The sequence below is a fragment of the Anser cygnoides genome, chromosome 3 (genome assembly GCF_040182565.1).
Source record: "Anser cygnoides isolate HZ-2024a breed goose chromosome 3, Taihu_goose_T2T_genome, whole genome shotgun sequence".
NCBI classification, from domain to species: domain Eukaryota; kingdom Metazoa; phylum Chordata; class Aves; order Anseriformes; family Anatidae; genus Anser; species Anser cygnoides.
This window is the reverse complement of record NC_089875.1, coordinates 17,445,296-17,462,437: the sequence shown is the minus strand read 5'-3', so window position 1 is coordinate 17,462,437 and position 17,142 is coordinate 17,445,296. Positions and strand designations below refer to the sequence as shown.

Sequence of the window (17,142 nt, the reverse complement as noted above, 5' to 3'; positions counted from 1 at the left end):
TTTTTAATGGTCCTAATCAGAATGAGTATTTTTGATTCTAATACTAGATGTGGTCAAATTGGTGAAATTCCACTGAGAAATTCCACTTCGTCATTCCCATGATATTTGAATACTGCATGCTCCTGAGATTTTAGTCCAAGTATTTCATGAACTTTCATGTTCAAAAGGGATTGCAATTGCATTTAGTTTCTATTGCTAAATAATACAAGCTAGTTTGTGTGGTTCTGACAATGTGGGGATTGATAACAGAGGCTAAAGAGATTGCAGTGATTTCAATAATTAAATATCAGTTTAATAGTTAATACAGATTTATTATACAAAAATGACAGCTCACAATCTGTTGATAAAAAAAAAAATAAGAACTGCCCACACTATGGAGTGAAAAATACCCTTTTTTTTGGGTAAAAATTACGTAGTGGATTGGAAAGTGGTTAATGCATTTCTCTGAATTTTCATTAAAGTAGAATTTCTTGAGACAGACAGATAGACAAATATATGTAAATGTATAAGGGAAAAATAAATCCAAATCTTAGTGTTCATTTCAAAACAGAATATTGTTAGCCATCCTCAGCTTGTTCACTTTCTTACCTCTTCTGCTGACACCCAGTAGGGTTACATTATTTCAAGGTCAGTATTTCCAAGGGTGATTCTTTCCAAGGGTGCAGGACGCTGTGTAATTGGCCATCAGTCAGAAAATGCTTTTATACTGATAAAGCATGTAGGAATGTTTTCTACTTGTCCTGACATGACTTACAAAATATACAGCTTTTCTTCCCAACTCAACATCAAATCAATGGAATTTGTCAAGTGTTCGGGTAATGAGCTAGAGCAGGCTGTATGTTTTTGGAGGATCTCTGTGTGTGTTACACTGTGAGGCCAAAATACAAAAAAACAAGTGTTTTCAACCGTCTTGACAACCAGATCATCCCCCTGCATATACAGTGCTTAGTAGCCTTAGAGAAGAAAGATTATTCTGTAAACCCATTTAATGATTACTGGCACCAATACTAGAAAAATGAAAGACATCTTGATCTGCACCAACATGAAGTGAGATCAGAATCAAGGTCTAAGTGACAGGCACTGCCAATTTATTTGTGGTTACTCCTCTTTTTTCAGTAAGTGCCCCACTGGTATAAATAAAGTTAGTGTAATGACTGGGAAAGGCACATGAGGTGTCTGACCCCAATTCTTCCATGTCTTTCTTGGGTTCAGCTGTGAGTTTTTTTTTTTTTTTCCTCCCCCAAAGGTCAATAGTATCACCTGATGATGAAGAGCTGGAGCAGACATCAGACTTCTCTGCTTAGCTTTTAGCTACCTGATCTCCCCAGCAGCACCTATCTCCACAGTTAGGCATGTAAGCTTCTTGAAAAGCTCATGGGGAAAATCAGCAAAAGTGATCACAAATTACACAAACTTAATAAAAAGCCACCCAGAGCAAGGAACTCGGTGCACTGGTGTGGATATGAAGCCCAGTTCACACCAGAGTGTGTTTGCTGGAGGCAACCAGCTGCATCCATTCAGGATCCTGAGTTGCAAATCTCTACATCTACCATTTAAAAGCAAGGAATTCTAATGAGCTTGCTCTTTTTTTTTTTTTTTTTTTTTTAAAGAGTTTGCATAGAGAGAAAAAATGCTGCTGCTTACAAAATGAAGGGAGCCTGAGTCTGGTGCCTTTCTTGCTCTAAGATGATTTGGATTCATGCCTATCACCTTCCAGGTGAGCAGTAAAACTCCTGGCTAGGGCTTGATCACCTGCAAGCTGTTGCCTTGAGCTGTACAGAAAGGAATGCAAAAGGTAATTCTCCTTTTGTGGTTTAAGTTGCTAGAACTTTTGTCTGGTTTTTTTTTTTTTTCCCCTTTTCCTTCTCCCTATAACTTCTGACTCAGATTAGCTGAGAATTCTTCACTGATGTGGCATTATTGTTATTTCTAGTGTTTATTATTGTTAACATCCTTTTGAGATCTATATTCAAACAGTTATGCCTGGAACGCTTCTTCACAATTTTTGTGTGTGTCTGAAATGAAAATTCCAGATATTTATTGACCTAAGGGTGAAAAAATACCCTTCCTCCTAAATCTCTACGTTCTCTTCTCCAGCTGACCTCACTCTTTCCTTTAGTTTCTCAGAGTTTGCACGCTTGGAACTCACAGCTCCTTGTACAGACCTTCTTTCCTTCCTCTTGGTTAATGCCAAATAATAGCTTCATCACTTGCTCCAGGGTTACCTTCCATGAAGTGCCCTCACATAATTGCCTCCGCTAATTAGTGGGTAGCTGGCGTGATGGGTAGGTGTTGTGTGCGTATCCAAAGGGTTTTGATTCTCAGCCCATAGAAGTCAATTGCAAAACTTTGCCAGTATAGGATTGCTATAGCTGTAGAGTACTATCATAAAATCTCTTTAATGATTTGTTATTGGTGCTATTCCCAAAATATTTGTTAAGTGAGTTAAAGAGCAACAAGAGCAAGCACAGCCACCTCCTCCAGCTGCTTCAGCCCAGGACCACTCCTGTCAGGCTGCTGGAGCCCAGCCTGATTTCCAGGGACCTGGGGTCTCTGCCTAGGCTGGGGAACGCGGCTGATGCTGTCCTGTTTGCAGATTCAGCTGGTAGCAAAGCTGAGTACCTGTCCCAGAGACACACATACTCTGCCCCCCTCCCCAGCCCCTCCACCACAGCTGTCACCAGGCTTAATGGCTGTGACCTGTGGTCCTGCTCCAGCTCCCAGTGCAGAGTCCTCACTTGCACCAGTCCCTCCCAGTAGGTGTTTTGGAAATAAACACTGCTCCCACCTGGGTGGCAGGGAGTAGATGACACTCGCTTGCTCCAGCAGCTGATGCAAGGACCCTGCTCACTCCAGTAGCTGACATCACTGACCGGGGTGCCCTTCTCCAACAAGACTCCAGTGGCTGGCACTGAGGTTCACTCACCCACATCAGGTCTCACCAGTAGCTGGCACTTAACCCTTGCAGCTCATGTATACACAGGAGAGAAAGTGCAAATAGGCAGAGAGAGACAGAGTTAGGAAAAGGATTTAATGAGAGAAAGATATAAGACCAGGCAGACTGCAGTGATCAGATGCAGGGGTTGGAACAATGAACTGCCCAGGCCTGTTTTACATGAGACTGACCCTTTTATTCTCTTTATTATCTATCCCCCCTCTTTGTTCCTCCTCTTTCCCCTTCTCCTTGCACATCCCTATGGTTTTACAGAACTCTAGTTCCTACACCCTCCCTATTCACAATCTTATCAGCTGCAAGGTCCATCCTTTTTGGAAGAGATGCCTGCAGTTTGTTAGCCCAGAAGTTAGTATGATTGGGAGGTCTGTTTCTTGTGATTGTTTACCACCTTAGAAGTCCTCCATCAGACAACCCTTCTGAAATAAACTGTCCTACGTTCTCACATGCTCTCGTAAATCAGTGTGAGTGACCAGACTTGGTTCCTGTCACTGCCTCCCTTTCTTATTATCCCTTCTTGCCTTGGAAAAGGTCCTTGACCAGACACTCCTAAAGGAACGCTCTCTTTCTATGTACCATTCCATTTGTGTTTACTAGATATATGTTAGAAAGCTGAGGCAAACTGCTTTGTGTTGGTGTTTTAGTGGGCCGGTGGTGAGCCAGGCTGGAGGGGCGGTGGGTGCCACTAGAGGGTGCTCGGGCCATACAAAGTCACCATGCACTGCCAGGCACAGATGTCAGAAGGCAATTGACTACTCCTCATCAGGCTGCGCTCTTGCTTGTTGTTCCACTAAGTTTAGCATACACTGGACAAAATGAGCATTTTATTTCAGGCTTATCAGTGCCAGCGTCTTCTTTTAATACCAGCATAAAAAGAATAAAAGTGAATCCTTGGGTAATGGCTCATGTCACCAAAGCCCAATGAACTGGGGAAGGGCCACAGATGGCATCTTGGCCAATCATTTCTGATTACTTATTTATTTGGATTTGGACTCACCATCTACTTTTATATATATAAATTTGAGATGGTTCACTGACCTTCTTCTCCCACGTACAACCTCTGAGATGTCCCTCCTCTGATGTGCTCCTTGACCCTTGGCTTCGTCTGAATGTAAGAAGTTACTGTTTCCCCCCACAAACGCAATCTTTGCATTCATGCCAACAGAGTTTGTCTTGGCCTGTTTCAGCTCATTTCAGTCCCATTGCTTCTTCTGTGCCCCTGCCAGCTCAAATTCCCAGAAGAACAAGTCTCTGAATCCAGCAGGGCTTTTCCAATATGCTTACTGCTAGGCCTACTGCAAGTGGGCACTGCTACCCTGACATATTTGTCATCCAGGCATCCACAGGAGTTTTTTTTTCCTCAGTTTCCAGACTCCTCCTTTCTTACTCCTTTAGGTGCTAGCTTCTTCTGGCCACATTCCCCAGAAACCAAAGACAGCACCAGCTGTAGGTCTAATGCAGTCTCTGCCATGCTTCTTGTCGGCTCACCCTTGCATAGAAGTGTAATTTTTTTTTTTGTGATGGGGAGCTGGAAAGGATTCAGGCTTAGCAAGCCAGCAGTTTTTGCATGCCCAGATCAAGCACCCTTTGGCTCAACTCTCCCGTCTCTACCTTGCTCCTTCTTGGCTCAGATTAAATGTTGGGCTCTGCATATGGTTGCTAGAGAGAGGAGAGCATTTTCCAGAGGAAAAAATGAAGCAGGAGAATATGGATGAGTGAGAGAAATATCAGAAAGTCATTTCTTGGTGCTTCCTCTACTTACCCTTTTCAGGTACCACTTTCTCAGGTGTACTATGCCCCTTCCTAAGGACAGGCTGGCCACAGGATCCTAAACATTCTTTGTTGTAATGAGGGCACTTCTTAGTGTGTCTGCTGGATATGGGACCAGGTGATACCACTGTGAGGAGTCAGTTGCTTTAATCATATTCTCTGGTTGCTTTAGCTTAAAATAAACAGGAACAGAGTGCACTGCTTGTGAGTTCATATGTAATTGCTGCAGCCCTAGAGATGAAATTCATTCAACACGTCTCTTGTTTGTGAAAAATACAATGTAGAGGTCAAGATAGTCCCTTTCCACACCTTTCCTCATTATTTTTGAGCTGTGTGTTGTTTAAAAGAGTAGCTGAGAAACTGGAAAAAAATATTGAATAATCTCTTAACAAAAAAAAAAAGAAAAAAAAGATTTGTGTGCTTTGAAATCTTCATTTAAAAAAATACTGAATTGTAAAAGGAGAAAACATTCAATACTCCTCATGTATCCATGAGCCCTTCATTCTGCTAGAGTAAGGACCTCAGAATGGAAATAAATGCAAATATTTTAATTAGTGATGAATCAAAACTAAAGGAGAGGAGTGATTTGGATTCTAAACTATTTTAAATTTATGAGTATTTACTAAAAGAGGACTATTCAAACAACAGGAAGTGATCGCCTATTCTGTTCATCCCTGATGTCTTGTAAATCTTTCATTTACTGAGATGATATGGATATGAGCAATCTCCCTAAAAACACATTGAGCATTCTCATAGGACTGAAGTTAGTTGGATATATTAATCCCACTGAATTTAAAGGACAAATGATGTGAGTAAAACTACTTGTGTGTGTGGGTCTATGGAGTAATGGCTACTGTCCTACAAAGATCAGCTAAGTAAACAGTTGTTGAGGCTGCTAAATGACATAGGTGTGTCTCTCATCTTCTATCCCTTGCTTCTACCCAGACAGAGCAGTCAAATACAGCTTTTATAACCCAGTTCATTCTCTAACTTCAGTTACTCTAAGTTTACCTAGCTGTGGCATGGCAAAACTTGTCCCAGGGGTAGTTATACATCACTCTTTGGATATGATTTACTTAGAAAGAATAACAGTGCAATTTAAATGTGCAAAAGAAAGCTGTTTGAATTGTGGGTGGCCAAGGAAACTTCATTTTGAGCAGTTACTTTTTCAGAGAATACTGTTTTATGCAACAAGCTTGGTGTCAATCCACATCTAACCAGGTTGTCCTCATGCCAAAGTTGAGGCAGATGGCTTGCAAGAAATGGCTTGCAGGCTTGGGAATGAAAAAGATCAGTAGAAATCTTTTATTGTTTTGGAATGCTCAGTCTTGTTTCTGAAATTGTACGCTGGAAGAGAAATATGAATTCTCAGAAAATAATGTGCTTTGAGAGGATGATAGGTCTGAGGCTCTCCAGTCCACTTGGGATTTCATGGGAGAGCTGTACTTCATCAGAGGGGACCCAAATGCAGTGTTATTTTGCTCATTCCACATACAAAGTATGTAAAGGATGTGTAAAGACCTATCTGCCACCTTTCAAATTCAGATAAGGTACTCCTGATCTGATACATTTCCCAAAGGACATTTCATGTGAGATCCTCATTCCTGTAGATGACAACCGTGGATGGCAGTATGGTCAAATCTGTGGGTTGACCAGAGGTTGTAATTGCTTGTATTTAAGTCATGGTCTGAGTGTCATCAGTGCTGGGAGGCACATGGAAAAATGCTAAGCATGGTTCCGTCTTACTGGAATAAATAGCATTTGCTAGCCCAAGCCATAGGTTTATTTGAAATGGAAGAATATTTTTTGATGTCCAATGACAGTAAAGTTACATCCAAATGAAAATTGGGTCCAAATTCAGTACTTAATTTCCTCTGTACTTTCTCTATTTATCAACACTAAAGCTGTATAATAAGATACAAATACTATAGCTTGGGGCCAGTCATTACATACGTTGGACTTTTCAAAGAGTGAGAAATGCATAGAGCAGAAATGTGAAAACATTGCATAAAAGATGAATGACTAATTTCTTATAACTTGCACCATTGCACCATTTACTCTCTGAAATATAACTGTGATCCTGTTGCTATTCAAATTAGTGGTCTCGGACCTACAGTAAAGATTCCGTTTTTATAACTAGAAGAGCAAGGTGTTCCTGAAAACAGAAATCTTCCTAGTGTGAATCTACTGTTTCTACAATGCTGCTGGGTTAAATCCAGCATAACCAATGCATAAGCAGAGGAAAAGCCAATAGCAAGCTATATATAGTACTTTTACATTTACCACTTTCAGTACTTTCCAGTCCTTAAAGCATTCCTCTTAATAGGACAGTGTTATCAGAAATGAAGAGCACCTAGAAGCTGAGTCACACGCCTAAAGGCACACTGGGTGTCCATGTGTTGATGATTCAATTACTGGTCCGTTCTTCTTTTCCAAGGGTAACTAGCAATTTCTAGGTGAGCTGGTACTTTTGATGCTCAGCTCTGAACCTGTAGGCACAGAAATGATACGTCAAGGATAACCTCAGTAGCTGTATCTGCTGCAGTCCATTCAGGTCTTCAGAGTAGCCTTTTTGTTCACCTGATTCTTACGTTCTCAACTTCCCAGTTTGCTTTTTGGATTAAGAACGAGTGTTTAGATAATCTCTAATAATTTCCTGCCCAGTAGGCCAGTTCTTAAATCCAAAATCCATACTCAATGACTATGGTATTTTTGCTCTTGTGCAGGCAAAACATCTACTGATGCAAATGAAACATTTGCCCAAATAAATGTAAAGGAACAGTCAAATCTGCATATTTGTCTGCAGTAGTAATTACTTGCAAGGTATATTGTGTGTACATCTGAATGTTCTGTAGTATCAAAATGTATAACTAAGAAAGAGTTCTGCATCTTAACCTCCTCTGTTCTCTTAATTGAGTCTTGACACTTTCAACGGAAAAACTTTGGAGCAAAGGCACAAGTGAGACCACACTTATACGTTATGCTTTAGTCTTACTGCTCTTTTAGTAAGAAAAATCTCAACACAGTGATCTTCTTGTAAGGCAATATTTATGTTATATCAAAACTTAAAATATATCTTAATCCATTCTAAAATTCACTACAAAGAAAGATCTTGTCATAATACAAAAGTTGCAAATGAAGGCAAAAGTTTTACAGTTCCGTCTTTTTAATTTTTTTGTAAGGACTCCACAGTTTAACATGCCTTAATTATTGGAAAGCAGGAATGGATTGCATAAACTTGTGATGAATATTGTCTTAGCAAATTAAATCTGATTTAATGGTTTAAGCTGAAAAAAATCTGCATAGCTAATGAAACTCATTAACTTAGAATTAATTTGCAATGTCTAGTCATACAGCTTGAAACTAAAGTGATGTTAGTAATGTGTTGATTATTATTAGTACTCAAGGTAATAAGGCTTGCTAGATGATTAAATGTAAATATGTAGCAGAAAAAAAAGTTTCAGGTTAATAAACAACTTCCAATACAAAAATACCCCATGACAATAAAGTGAAATCAAGGAATGTTAATTGTACAAGTAGAAATTCAGAAGTGTGGAGAAAGCAGGGGTCTGCTGAAAGTGGGTGAAAAACATCCTCCCTTTTGCTTTCCTTTGATTTGCTGATGATTTCTTTATGATCCATGTTACACTTGTGCCTAGGAACATTCAGTGTGGGCTGCAGACCTAGCGTACCAAGGTACTGTACAAAGAGATCTTGGTGAGCACTTGGAAGTACAGAAGGGGAATAATAGGCAGAGGTGTTAGGCAAAGAAGAGATCGTTTGGGAGTCAGTGCCTGTGTGTGAGAACAGCTTAACTCTATCTGTGACTTGTTTTTGTCCTTCTGCACACCTTGCGGAAAAGTCTTAGGATGGGATTTCAAGGTGGACCACATAGTGGCTTTTGGTGTTTTTTATAGGGAACTCCCCCTTTAGGATAGGGGATATACTGGAGAAAGTATGGAAGTGCACACTTAAAAATGAAACGGTTTGCTGCTAAGAGCTGGTATCGCTGACTTGCAAAGATGCAGAGCTTGCAGGTCACTAACATAAAAGAGAGAGTTGAAAAATAACCTCGATGTAGGAAACAAAGGGCCTCAAAACGAAGCAGAAGTGGTTAGTGTTTGATAGGATGGAGAGGTACCTAATAAGTACCTGTGAGCATCCCATTGTCTGGAGGCTTATTTTCTAGAATAACTTAGGACAGCTAAGGGATTGTCCTCATTGTACCAGCTTAAAATCATTGTAATGAGATTTCTCTGAAGTTTAGAGGTGCCACCATACTGTAGTGGCACTATAGGCTTGGCCAGCACATCCCATCAGATGGCACTGGGGGATGGTGGGACACAGCTCCTCATGCAGTCTGGGGATTCCCTGGGTGATGCTTGCTGCTGTTGCCTTGGTGCAGCAGGCTGGCACTGGGGAAAGGGGATAAAGCCAGAACAAAGAATCTGGCCTATAGGCTTCTGAGTGAATGCATTTAACCTCAGCCTGTAAATCTGGTTTTATCTCCAAAATAAATAGATTTCATGGTGTGTAAAAAGAGTAAAATTCTGACTGTAAAACTAACCTTCAGACTTTATAGTGCTGCTTATTGCATAACATCATCAATTTAAACAGTTTCTTTTCTTTTTTTTCTTTTGATTTTCATAGCGTAAGAATCAGATCAGAGTTGACTGAATAATTTCTTCATTCAGTTGCACTAATGTAAATACCAATTAAATCAATGTACAAATCTGTTTTCATATAGCTTTGAGCAGAACTTGACCCAGAGAATCATCAGTTGACTCCACACTGGCAGACTCTTATGTTTTGTCTATGAATTAGGAGGAGCAGTATAAATCAAATCAACTTTTTATCTGTCAAGAAGTGGCCTGGGATTGTGTTGTCTGAAGCCTCGTGTAGTAGGAGTTGCTTCTCTTTGCAAGCTTGCTCAGACTGTTTTTCAGGATGGAAGGTCCACACAGAGTTTATAGACAAGAGAGACTACTTTGGGGAAAGGCAGATACCCTCTTTGGAGTCTGGTCAGAGCTGCTAGATGCTAGCTTTGGCCAGCTGACCATTATGGCCAGTGTGCTGCAGTCTACAGCTCCCACTGGTCCGACAATGTGAAAGATCATGTGAACTTCCCTCATCTGCTTCAGTATGGAATCTGCAGTAAACTTTACTTAGGTGGCCAAATCAAAATGAATGGCTACGATCTTTTTTTTTTTTTCTGGCTGTACTCATAAAGGGAAGTGGAAACTTGCAGCAGAAAGGCAACAATGAGCATGTGCAGATGCAAACAGATGAATGTGCACATTGTCCATTTGTTTCTCTGCTAGTAAACTACTTGTTTCCTGTTCTGTTACATCTCATTGTGTCTCCTAAAGGCTGCAGTGGCTGGGTCTCATCTCTCTGACTGTTGCCTTCCTGCTGTCTGAAGACGTGGGTGGTTTTTTATTCTTTCCTTCTTTCTTTTTTTTTTTTTTCCTTCTCCTCCCTTCATATCACTAGATTTTGGTTGGGATCATTTTGACCTGATTCTCTCCTTTGACTCCTCAGCACAAAGTTTTGCAATGCCTGTGGGTTATAATCCTATCTCTGTTATGGCTGGTGAAGTCTCTGGATAGCCACAAGAAAAAGGCTATATTTAACTAAACTCTGAGCAACCATTCTTGCGCAACATTGCAGTATACTGCCACTCTTTCCAATATCTCTGGAGTTCTTCCCTGTAGGATAGCATCCCTGTTTCCCCATAATTCATTATGATCCATGGCTGCCAGTAGCTAAACAGCATAAACATGGGTTCTCTAGACTCAACAGTAACGTTATGCTGCTCTGTCATCTCCATAACTTAGCAGGCAATCTGGTCTCTTTTGTATCATATAGATACGCTTCTTGCACATATATCATCTTTTTGAGGTGACAGTACTATCTTCCCAGATAATATGAATACATTCATGGGATGTTTCAGGAACTGATGTTTCTGTTTGCTGTGTTCTTTTATATAAGTGAAGAGTGACTCTTAGCTGAAGAAAGAGAGGGAGGTTCATCTTGGTGTGAACACGGATGACCCAGGTTGCTTGAGCATGTTGTGTGGCTCTGCCAGACACTTCAGTGTGGTCATCTTTGAATCTGTCATCTGAATTCTTTCTCTTCATCAAATGAAGATTGTAATTCTTCCGTTGTACCGTCCGTTTAGAATTTATAATCTCATGTTCTTTAAAGAAGCTACCACAATGTTGCCTTGGCCTCAGCTTGAATATTCTAGGTGCTGATATAAAAACAATAATGTGGCTTTCATATGTTGTCACACATCCTTCTTCTTGAAAGAGAAGAATGTCCAGCTCCTCTGTCACTTTTTGTATGCTCCCCACAAAGGCTCCAGTGGTGATCTTTATGCCATGTTGTTGGGGCTGCACACACAAAAGATCTTAAACATCATGTCTTAATTTTCAGTGGTTCTTGTGCAAATTCATACGTGTTCCACTGACTGCCTTAGTGATATTCCCAGTCACTGAAGTTGCAGTGTGGCTCTCTGTGGCATTGGGCTTGTGCTTTCTCCTCATATGGTGTGGCAGGAGAGCTGCTTCTGCCCAGGGGCAGAGAGGTGCTGCATGTGGTAACCCCCTTTGTGGAAGGGTATAATGCTAAATTGAAAAGAGAAAAAAAATGTCACTGGCAATGAGTGTGGACTGGGACTTTCAAAGCAAGTGATGGTTTTCAGAGGTCTGATCTGTCAACAAAATATAGAAAACCAGGGCAGAGCGAACAGAGAGGTCCAGAGCAGGAGGAAAGGAACATCTGTGAAACTGTGGCTGTCAAATGTTTCAAAATAAATTTTTAGAGGTTTGGAGATAATTACAGTCAATAAACCACTGCAAGTTAATGCTGGCTAAAGATCTGAGCTGCACTCCTTAATTAGGAGACTCTTTAGTTAATGAGGATCTCTTCTTACTGACTGGCAAAACTACAGTGGTGAATGGAGCTTGCTCTTGATGTCAGTTTATTGTGGCAGGAGGAGTAACTCACTGGAGTCGGTGAAGTTAGTGTCTAATATCAATGCCGTATCTGACTCACAGTTGTTGGCTTCATTCTCTGGCTTTGTTGCAAGACAGATTTTGAGGAACAGGGAAAACACAACCAACATCATAAAATAAATAAATAAAATCCCCACGTCTTTAATTCTGAAGAACTTACGTTTTTAATTGCTCTTCCAGATACAACGTTGTCACTAAAATGTTGAAATTTGCTTTTCCTAATAAGCAGTGAAGCTACCCCAATAGCATTGTTCTTGCAATGGTCTGCCTTAGATGTATTGTGTTTAAAGGAGAAGCCTTGCTTCACAGGCAGAATTTAGCAGTTATCTTTGAGCTTTGATTTTGCTCTGGGAATAGAGGAACTGAAGTGCTACCTGCTATCATTTTTCCCTCATCCTTTATACAAACCTGCATAGAGCCCTTCCTTTGTTACGCGTTGTCTCTGACTTAGGAACTGTTTATACAGGAAGGTAAAAAAGAAAGAAAAATGGCTTGATGTCTCCCTTTCATCCTTCTTTCAATACCCAGACAATAGATGGGCATGTTTTGTTTAATTCTGGAAAGATTTAACCCACAGTAAAAATGTATATAATGCTTGAGGAGATCATGCAAACAACCGTGTTGACAGCTGTGATAAATAATGCCCAAATTCTTACTATCAGCTGGTTGAGTATTGATTTGTGTAAATACACACACACACAAACAAACAAAAACAAAACCACAGAAGGCTCTGTCCAAAATCAGTTGCCTATAGAACAGTTTCCACTGCTGCAGGGATTGTTATGTAGTGCAGGCTCTGTATAGAAATTCAGTTGAGATATTCCCATCACATTTGTTTTCTGTATTTATATGAAGGTATATAACTGATTCTGTGTTAGGAGTGAGTTATTTTACTTGGGTGCTATGGGCAGGGCTGGCCCTTGTCTGTCTGTGCACAAGAAGAGACAAAGGCTGACCGAGGTGGCCATGACAGGTAGCATACCTGTGCTCAGAAAATAGCAGGGTAACAACTCAGAAGCAGAAAATTCAGTAGTTAGAATTTTACTCCCTGCTTTTGGCTATTTGACACATCTGCAGCTTTCTGGCAAGTTGAATGTATTATTGTCAAAATGGAGACAGGCAGAGGTCTACCTGAAAACTTGACTCCTTGTATCCAAGTTGTAGAAGATCTCCTGAGAAGTGTAGCTGTGGTTTACGGTAGTCATCTTATATTGTCAAACATAAAAAGATCTTTGACATGACTGACAGTTTAGATCTGTGTTTGTATGATATGAGCAAAAGAAGGCTTTGAGCACAGAATAGGTAAAACTAAATAATTAAAAAATTGCAATCTATAGTAAGTTTGTAGTTTTTGGTTGCAATCAATTAGATTTTCATGTTGGGTGTTTATTATCTATAGGGAAATAGATTCATGCCCTCACTAAAAATCCATACGCTCATCATGAACCTCCTGCTAATACCCACTACCCGAAACCCGCAGTGCATCATTTTGAGTTTTGTGGTAGGTGCAGGAATTAGCTTAGTTCTGCTTGCTTCCAAGGGAATGTGCTTCAGGGACAGATGAGAAAGCTCTGGCTTTTCTGCTGCAGGCAAATATGACTTGCACAGGGCACAAAAATTAAATGGCAAGGCAGGCTGACATACCATTTCTTTCTCTACTGTAAGGGGGAATGTAACATTTTATGCTTGTGTTTGCGTGCTTTGTAGGCATCGAGGTTTTGTTTGCTAAAATTTAAGAAAGATAAAACAGTAGCTGGGAGCTGGTATATTTGAATTTTGTTTCTACAGAGTGAATGATTTTCTTAATGCAATGAAAGTTATGCTGTCATCCCTTGGTCACTCATTTATTGGCTGTCCAGATATTTGACGTGGTGGAGGCTAGATGGTTCTCTGTGAGGAGTGGTGGTAAATGAATGCGGTGACTGGGCGGCTAGAACTGTGAGTTGTAGATAAAAAATATTCCCAGCCTACTGGCCTGCATGCAGTCTGACACCATGCATCAGGCAGCCTCATTGCAAGGCCTGGTGGCTGCCATAAACTATCTGCTGTCACATCTCTGAGCCCGTCTCAAGTTAGTCCTAGGAGTTACAGTGGCAGAAAGCTTAGCGTGATCTTCACTAGGGTGACTTGTTTCCCAGGTTGTCTTCTCTGACCACCGGACAGGTGAGCACCTTGATCCCAGGGATGGGCAGAGCAGAATGCTTGCCAAGGGTGCTGCAAAAATCATCTAATGTACAGGATTTACTTTTTTTAGGTCCCTTTGGGGCATCCAAACTACGCAAGAGGCAAGGTTTACTTTCCACTTGCTGTATAGAAAACATGTAGAATTCCCTGCTGCGGGAATTGCCTGAAGTCAGATACAAGAAAAAGTATAAATCCTGAATGTTTGATGCCCTTAATGTGATGTTCATTTTCATGTGCTGGAATTGGATTGGGAGAGTAATACTTCATATTTCAACCTGTCAAGTGATATGTTTTGGCAGCAAAGCTGCGTGAGTGGAGTACACAGTTGATGTATTACATCAAGTTTATACTTATTTCATGCAGGTGCCCCAAAGAGGATTTCCAGAGCACAGTTCTTGTCCAATCACAAAGGGTGTAGCAAGAGAACTCAGTCCCTTACAAGCAGTATTCACTTTGCTTTTGAGCATTTTACCATTTCTACTGCAAAGGGCAGTATTAGCAGATGAAAGACTCCAGCAAGCTCTCTTTCTCACTGATGTCTTCTCTAAGTAGTCATAGCATTTTAGTTTAATTTACTGTATATTTTTTTTTCCAGAACAGATTATAAACTAGAGAGCATATTGACTGGAAGAAAATAGCTGCTAATCTTCTGAAACTAATGTTTAATCAGTGATGGAAAGAAAGTAACTAAAAAGCTTCATCTGGCTAATTAAATAAAGCCGGTTATTCTGCTGGAAACAGTTAATGAACCTTAAGTAATATAATTATTTTCAGAATATTGAAAAAGGAAAAAAGTAATTACTTATTTAAGACTAAATAATTACAATGTATTCTTCACTATAAAAGGCTATATGTGGCAAAGACTAAACCACTATGCTCCTGATTCTTCATAAAAGGCTATTTTTTTCCTGAGTTACTACATTTGATATCTAGCTTGTACTGAATTTTCTTCTGATAATTTCCGGTGATCTCTAAGGGAATTTGACTCCCTTGGTGCCTCTTATTATTCTCATTTTTAGGGACTTACACTATTTGATTGCCTTTAAAATCAGCCATGATGGTATTTACAGTGCGGAGGGGATGAAGGGAAATGGTTCTGGTCACTGCAGTAACAGCTCTGAGCTTATGCCTGTGGTCTGGTCCATTACTGAAACACTGCTGAGGCAAAGGAGCTTGGCTTCATGGACAGAAATCCTTCCTCCCTGCTGGAGTCCAAGTTTTCTGTAAAATATGTCACCTGTTTTCCATTTCAAGCTTGCAAAGGGGGAATTTCTATTAAAAAATGCTAGGCTCTAGTCTAATCCCCCCTGTAAGTGTTTGCAGCTTCCATTCTGGGAGCAGGGTTGGCTTAATGCTGGGAATTTAAAAAAAAAAAAAAAATCCTACCTAATTACATCCTAATAATTACTTTTTTTTTTTTAACCACAGCAAAAACCCTGAAACTAGGAGGGAGCCTCACATAGAGCTTGTTATGCAAGTTGTGGAGTCCCAGCCAGCTCCAGACTTTTATTTATAAGGCTTTAAAAAGGCCAGGCTAAATTTGGGGAAAAACAAAACAAACAACAACACCAAAAACAGTGCCTCTCAGGAGGGAAAGGGACAGGATTTCCACCTGCTTCCCTGAGTCTGACTCAGCTCACTTGCACTTTCAAGGACATCAGATGAAAACCATGGAGAGCAAAACATATCCTTTTGTTTTCACTCCCTTCACTTATCTGAGTTATACTGAACATCCCATGCCACACACTCACTGAATAGTCCTTTAAGTTTGCCAGGAGCAACCATCCTAAATGTGGATCCGACTTGTCTGATCATTGAAATAAACATCTCAGCTATTTAAAATTATATCTTACACTTGAGAGAGACATGCTGAGGACATGCAGAAACAATAGATTTAATTAGGCTTTTAAAATGTGACACATCTATTATATATTCCATTACTGCTTTAAAAAAGTGTCTGTTTCTGTATAATAAATCTTCCTATAGTACTACCATTTAATTAAATGGGTGTCAGCACTGGGAACAATTAAAATAAGTTTATGCACTTTCAGGGAAACCCTATAGCAAGATGCGCAAAATAGCATACAATAAAAAGAAAAATTAAACCCTTAGTGGGCTTAAGCTGCAGCATATAAGAAATTTGATGAAATGCATTTAAGGAAAGTAGGCAATTTTAGGGTGTAGCAGGTAGTTTGTTCTGCCTCAGAGGTACTAGCCCATGTTCCCTGGATTTTTGCCACTGGCAAAAGACCCTAGATGGATGCACGCCTTAGTACTGACAAGTGCAATTCATTCCTGAGAAAAGAGGTTTCTTTAAAGCCTGAAATGGTAGTGAATTTCACCTAACAAATTATGCATAAATAGGGGGAAATATCTCTCTGTTCCACAATTTTGAATAGTTTCTTAGCAGTGTCAATTAAGAGTCTATTTTCTTGTGGGATTTAGTATCTAATACCTGAACTCTGCTCTGGTTTTATGATATAATTGTTATAGTAACATATGTAAGCAAACAACAGCGTTTTTTTTCTTAGTTGGAACACAATATATATATTTTATTGCATTTCAACATTGAATTCAACACAGTTTTTACTGTGTTTCTCCCTCTGCCTTCATACAAATAAGCAGCCTTGAAATGAACATCAAAGCTAAATGGCATTGAATATAATGAAACAGCATAGTCTAATGAAGCAAAACTGCTATGTAAACAGGGATACTTTTATCTTGTTGGAATTTTTATGTCCTTGTATGTGTCTCAGCTACATTTTTGTAACCTGATTCTTAGGAAATGTTTGATATCTCTTTACGATTATTAACAGGGACCAAGACCAGCACTCTCATGTGTGCTTAGCAGGGTAGTGTGAAAGAAATAGCAAGGTTACTGTTTTAGAAGCAAATGGTCATCATCCTCACCTTATTACAGAAGGTAGGCTATAAAACTCAGAAACATAGAAATGTCAGTATGTCTCCTAAGAACAACTGATTACATACAGCCAAGGGTCAGGTGAAAGCATCTTTTGGAAGCTCCTTGTCTGTGAGCATACCAGCCCTTTCCTTACATCTTTTAATGTCTTTGTCCAGTGGCAATAACACAAGCAATAACAGCAAATCTCATACAACTTCCTCTAGAATCCTTGTGATGAGAACCTTTTCAAAAGAAGAGCTTAAATTTTGTGTTGTAACATAAGGCATAGCAGGAAATTAGCTAACCTTCCTCTG

At 39.9% G+C, this 17,142-nt stretch overlaps 1 long non-coding RNA gene across 1 annotated transcript in view; it reads left to right on the top strand.

Annotated features, from left to right (window-relative positions):
• Positions 1-1,627: 1,627 nt before the first annotated feature.
• Positions 1,628-17,142, top strand: part of LOC106043152 (uncharacterized) — a 66,948-nt gene continuing 51,433 nt past the window's right edge. Inside the window, exon 1 of the long non-coding RNA XR_007168876.2 lies at positions 1,628-1,795. This is a non-coding gene — a long non-coding RNA (uncharacterized lncRNA). The remainder of the gene's footprint in view (positions 1,796-17,142) is intronic.